Source organism: Pyxicephalus adspersus, chromosome 2 (genome assembly GCF_032062135.1).
Source record: "Pyxicephalus adspersus chromosome 2, UCB_Pads_2.0, whole genome shotgun sequence".
Classification (NCBI taxonomy): Eukaryota; Metazoa; Chordata; class Amphibia; order Anura; family Pyxicephalidae; genus Pyxicephalus; species Pyxicephalus adspersus.
In genome coordinates, this window is record NC_092859.1 from 150,337,353 (window position 1) to 150,344,288 (window position 6,936).

Here is a 6,936-nt window from a genome sequence, read left to right on the forward strand (position 1 = left end):
GATTATAGATTTTAGACCAAGCCACCTAGGGCTTATGCCCTAAGAACTCTGTCTGGCACCTGGGTCTAGCAAAGTTGCTAATAGCAAGTTACTTTTACTGTTGGAGCAACTTGCTCTGTTGTATACAGATAGTGCCAGGTAAATAAAAAAACAGGCTCAACCAACCTTGTTCCAACCAGTGGTCTCCGCAGGAAGCAGTGGGGGACTTCTGCAGCATTTCGTAGGGAGGTAGAAACTACTCCAACAAAAAAGGGGCAATGGCATACTGACCTCTAGAAAAAGGGATATACATACTACTAAATGAGTGGGCACAGTGACCACGGAGGTAGAGGGCGTGCTAACTAAAGATGTATATGGGCACTCCGATCAACAAAGTAATTGAGCCTACTAGGGGCAGTAATTGTATTGCTATCACAGCATAGGGCTGTTCCCCCCACAACCATCATGGCTCCCACCAATGACTTTTCAACACTTACACTGCTCCTGCCCACTATCATTATGACTTCCCTCCTATACCAGCCCCTCTACCAAGCAGTATAGCCATGCTCACAATCATTTGCTCTAGACACACATTAATGGGTCTACCATATATGAAACAGCCATTGTGCTGCACAAGGTACCAGATGGTAAAGTGACACATCTGGGGCATGATGGTCTAGGACTCCCTGGGTCTACCAAAGCCATTACCATCAAACTTTTGCCACCATTAAGTCCCGGGAGGAAAACCTTAACTCTGATAGAATGACATTCCAGGCATTCGTTCAGGAGGGCAGCAACCGGTTTTCTTGGAGTCCTTGACCCAAGGGGAAAAAAAAGCGTCCAGCCTTTTTTGGATAAATGTGTAGGGGGATTCCTGGGGTTTCCATGAAGTCCAAAATGACCTCACTTGACTGCTACATGGGTTAGCTGACTCTCACAGTAATAGGTTTCATGAGACCTTTGTAACAGCCATCCCAAAGGGCCTGATTTATTAAAGATCCCCAATGCTAGAGAGGATGCACTTTCAACAGTGAAGCCAGTAAACCTGGAATTATTTTCCTCAAAGTCATTTGCTATTAAATGTTGAATTGTGGACCAGATACATCCCAGGTTTGCTGAATCACCCAGCTTGACTCTTGAATGTTTTTCCTCTGCAGCCTTGGAGAGCTTTAATAAATCAGCCCCAAAGTGTCTAGATTTGAGGATCATCATTTCATCTTCATTATCCAGGAGCTTCCTTGCAGCCCAGCAGATAGAGAATACAAGGTTACACTTGCGGCTTTTCATAAATGTATTTCCTGGTGGATGTTAGCTGTCATTTTTATTGTGCAAAAGAAAACAATTTGTTATTGGGCAGGGCTGCATTTCTCATCTTGGAAGCAGATAAAAGAGGCAATGACAAAACATTTTATCCATTTGGAGAGGTGTGAAGACATAAGTAAACGACAGAGGTCACATCTCATGGGAGCAGCATAGGCGGGGGGCATGTTTAATTTACTCATGCTATCACTTAACACCCCTACATACCTGTCCAGTTTACATTATAGTTTAAATTATATCTGTCATGCACAAATTGTAAAGAAAATATGCATTGATAATATACCAGAAATATTCTGCCAGATGTACCTGGTTGTACAGCTGTATACAGATTATTCACACTGATCTGCTGTGGTGCCATCTATTTTGAATTACACTTTATTATTAATATTATTATTATTACACAGTATTTATATAGCGCCAACATATTAGGCAGCACTTTACGAAGTCCATAGTCATGTCACTATCTGTCCCTCACAATCTAATGTCCCTACCATAGTCATATGTCATTACCACAATCTAAGGTCAATTTTTGGGGGAAGCCAATTAACCTAACTGTATATTTTTGGAAAGTGGGAGGAAACCGGAGTACCCGGAGGAAACCCACACAAGCATAGGGAGAACCTGCAAACTAGATGCAGATAGAGCCCTGGCTGAGAATCAAACCTGAGACTAAAGCTAGGTACACACATGCAATAATTGTTATTGGAAAACTAACGACTAACGATTATGCACAATTATATTTGAACAATCCTATTGTGCACAATTCTGTACATGCTGTAACAATATGATCGTTCAAATATAATCCAACAATATTGTACACTTGCTAGATACGATCGTGTGAACGATGCAGGAAGTGACATGTAAAGGAGAAAGTGTACTGCAGAAACATCCATGATCACTGAATGACCGTACACACAATAGATTGCGAATAATCCTTGCGCAATCAGAGCTGCCGGGACGGTGGTTCGTTTACAGCGACAATTCTCGTTCGCCTGCACTTTTTTTTTGTTAATGATTATCGGACGAACAGTCATTGGTCGTTTGTTTACAACGGTAATTATTGCACGTGTGTCCACAACTTTAGCGCTGCAAGGACCAGAGTGCTAACCTCTGAGCCACCATGTACTTACCAACACACATTCATTGTAGTCCACAACACCTGGTAACACATTGTCTAAAAAAATCTTAACAACAAAACTGTCCATTCATGATGTTATGTTACATTGTGTTGCAACACATTGCATTGTTATTTATTCACAATGGCAACTTCATGCACCAAGGGATTGGTCATCTTTTGAAATCCTCTATTAAAGCTCAATAAGCGTTAATGCAATGTATTTTACAATACGATTCTCTGGAATGGTCTTCCTCGTCCTATTCGGTTTGCTCCTACTTGCCCCTTAAAACCAATTTTTTCAAACTTGTCTACCCATCTTCTTCTGTCTCTTAAACCCTCACTACTTACCCACCACTACATATACCCCATCCTATTGTGTGATACTTCCCCCACCTCCTAGACTGTAAGCTCTTCGGGGCAGGGTCCTCTCCTCCTATATCACTGTCTGTATCTGTCCGTCATTTGCAACCCCTATATATTGTACAGTGCTGCATAATATGTTGGCGCTATATAAATCCTGTTTTATTATTATTAATAATAATAATAATAATAATAATAATAATATGCAATAATTAGAAATAATACTTCAGCAGTGTTAACTCAGCAATATTATAGTATAAGTCCAAAAGTTCCATATTGCTTTCACAATTTGTAAACTGACTGCGGCAGCATGCAAAGCGAATACATTTAGAGATTATTAGTTCCCAATATAATTTGCATCAGGTATGCTTCCCTCCCCCACTCATGAATTTAGGGGAATGAAAGTCCCTCTAGAAGTCTATGTTTCCCCGTGTGCGCTATTTTCTATTCATCCAGTTACATGCAAACAGCATTTTATGGCTCAAAATTGCACCTAATTGTTCCCAGTCATCGTTTCATGTTATTCCAGGAATTCTCTCCTACATTCTATCATTGACCTTCTAGCGGTGAAAGCAAAACATGGCAGCCATCATTTCACAATAGTATTATGTTCAAGCCTTCTCTTGAAATGATATTGGTGCAATGGTTCCACTAAGGTCTGGTGATAATTTACAGATAAACGGCTGGCCCGTCATCTCTGTGGCATCTCGCAGTCACATGACAACGTGGTGCGCAGCTGTTGCACATAAAAGTCTAACAGAATGTTTTATTGGAAGTCCGGCTCTGATTTTTGTGTCATGTAAAAATTTACATACATACTTCACAGTGTGATCTTACAGTAAGAGCTAAAAATGTGTCAGCAGGACTGCAGGTAAATATCGTAGAAGATATGTACCCATGCTAGATCAGCCTTTCCGGACCTTTTAAACATGGGGGAACCCTAAAATAACTTTCAGGTCTTCAGGGATCCCCTTCTATAATTCAATGTCTTTTACATTGCTGGCCAGTGGGAAGAAATTTTATTATTATTACTATTATTATTAGTAAACAGGATTTATATAGCGCCAACATATTACGCAGAGCTGTACATTAAATAGGGGTTGTAGATGGCAGACAGATACAGACAGTGACACAGGAGGAGAGGACCCTGCCCCGAAGAGCTTACAATCTAAGAGGTGGGGAAGTAACACACAATAGGAGGGGGGATATGGAATGGTGGGAAGTAGTGAGGGTTTAAGAGAGAGAAGGAGACTTGAAACCATCACTACTTCCCACCACTACATATCTCCCATCCTATTGTGTTACTTCTCCCACCTCCTAGATTGTAAGCTCCTCGGGGCAGGGTCCTCTCCTCCTGTATCACTGTCTGTATTCGTCTGTCATCTGTTTAATGTACAGCTCTGTATAATATGTTGGTGCTATATAAATCCTGTTTATTATTATTATTAATAATAATAATAATAATAATAATAATTTATCAGACAAATTTCCACCATACAATAATTCCCTAGTTCTCATGGCCTCTCAGACCTCTCATATAAACCAAACACGATTATTTTTCAGGGTCAGTCAGGCTTCTGTTCCTGGATGCCCTTTCATAAAAGGTGTTGGTAAGAAGTGACGGCTTTCATTTCCCACTGTATATTTATTTATCTTTAGCAGAGAAAGTGGTTTCTTTATTCATGATAAAGCAAGTGTGGGCTGAACAGAAGGCTGATTGTCACAAGTCAGGGTTATGTATCAAGGCTTTTCTTTTTATTCTGGCAGTCGGGCAGAGTATAGTCAATAAACTACAACTTCCTTAGTTTACATTATAAACTAACCATAAAAGTCAGCCTTCTGCTATGCAAGGACCCCGACACCTCTGAAGAAAGAGGTAATACATGATTAGTACTTTGCATCATGTGGAACACGGTTGGCCATAAACCTTCCTCAAATCGAAATATTTTTCTCACCTGGAGATCTCTAAATTCTCGGTCACATGGGCGTCTTTCCTTTGCTGGCTTTAATAGGATTTGAGTAGCTGCCATTTTTTATTTTTTGTATTTGGTTCAAACCCACACTAGAGTCTTTGGCACTGATATACACGGTGGCTCAGTGGTTAGCACTCCGGCCTTTGCAGAACTGGGTCCCATCATTCTTGGCCAGGACACTATCTGCATGGAGTTTGCAGGTTCTCCCTGTGTTTGCGTAGGTTTCCTCCCACATTCCAAAAACATGCAGTTAAGTTAATTGGCTTCTGCTCATACCTCATTTCTTTGCAACATCCTCAGCTGGAGCAACAGATCTATTAAATGGACATCATAATTTCATCTCATACTGTGTGAAGTATGTTAAGGTTTTATTACAATGAAAAAAACTTTTTCATTTAAAGATTATTGGGCTATATTTATAAATTATTCCCTCTTCAGTTCGCTAACAAAATTTGTTTCCTTACTATTTCCCACTGTGACAGCTGTGCATTTTTGGTGGTTGGCCACTAGGTGGCAGAACGAGTCATTGTTTTAATAGGAGACCTGGAGAAAAATACAATACAGGTTGTCCTCGAGTTATGGACATCCGACATACAGACAACTCCTAGATACGAACGGAGATTCCCCGCTTGTTTGTGTGCAGGACTGAGGGGCTGTTTGCACTACTTGAAGAAGAAATCTTTTGCTGTTCTGCAAGCTCTTGTAACTCTTTAATGACCAAGACAAACTCTGCCGTTGTTTCTTTTTGCATATCAAAGCACAGCTTGCTCCAGAAGTTAATGAATGTCTACGCTCCATAAAGCTTTGTTTGTGATTAGCTCACAGTGAGGATTTTATACAGTAACTAAAACCACGCTGTCTAATAATATGTTGAGACAAACATCTGTCATAATTGCATTTATTAAAATATCGTACCTGTTCCGACTTACATAGAAATACAACTTAAGAACAAACCTACAGTCCCTATCTCATATGTAACCCGGGGACTACCTGCAATGAAATTCACCACCGGTGAATTTTCAGAGAATTTGGCTGGGGAGATCGTTGATAAACATAGCCCGTTGTGTGTGGATTGTGATTACATTGCTGTTTTAGCCAAAGCCATGGCAGGTCTGATGAAGAAGCAAGGTTCAGATGTTGAAGTATTGGATGCTCAACTTGCAGATAGTTACCAATTACACACAATGGTATTACAATGGCTCAGATAAGTTTTAAACTTCATAGTGTATATAACTTGTAAATAAAATCGGCTTCTCTGCTGATGTCAGCTTTAATTAATATGCAGTACAACAAAAACAATTTTCAATTAACAGTTTATTTTAATTAACAATTATTGTTTGGAATACACATTATGCTAATAGAGGATCACAAAAGAGAAGACTATTGTCATCTAATTAGAATTGGGTCCAATTAGGACAAAGCCAGGCATTGATGTTCTAACAGTCTCCAGGTATGAATACCTTTACATAGATCCCGTGTGCCACCTAGTGGCGTCTTTTGATATTACAACCATTTTCTCAAGTCCATCAGTGGACATACAACAGATTGACTCTTCTATGATAGAACATAGAACAATTTTTCAGTAGGGTGACATCAGTATATCAGATTGATGCAGTTTTATTTAATATAGCCTCAAACTATAAGATTTAAGCTGCCTTTGCTGTCCTGATTTTATAATACACATCTTGCCTTGTTTTGTGTTCTGATCCTCAGAACACAAAACAAGCCTTTAACACTTTCTGAATCACTGACCCAGAATGCGGATGCAGCTAAGGTATTTAGCTAATTGCAGCACAACTTGTCACACAGATACCTGCATGCTTGTTTCTGATATGACTGAGACTACAGACACCAAAAAAAATCAGATTTACTCCCAGGAAAATAGCATTCCCTAAAATGTGTTCAGCGATCGGAGCCCTCCCAGTAATAGGTCCACTTTAAGATAGAAAACAATGGTTATACAAGGAGCCATCTTACCACAAGACACTCTTTCGGCCCATGTCTCCCTGCTTCTTAAGCCGGGTAACAATCCCAATAGTTGTGCTAGTTACCGGCCGATCTCCCTTCTCAAATTCTCTAGTAGTATATTAGCCAGACGTCCCCTATACTTCAAACTATTATTCATTGTGATCTAAGGCAGCGGTCCCCAACCTTTTTGGCCCCAGGGACCGGTTTCACGGAAGGAAA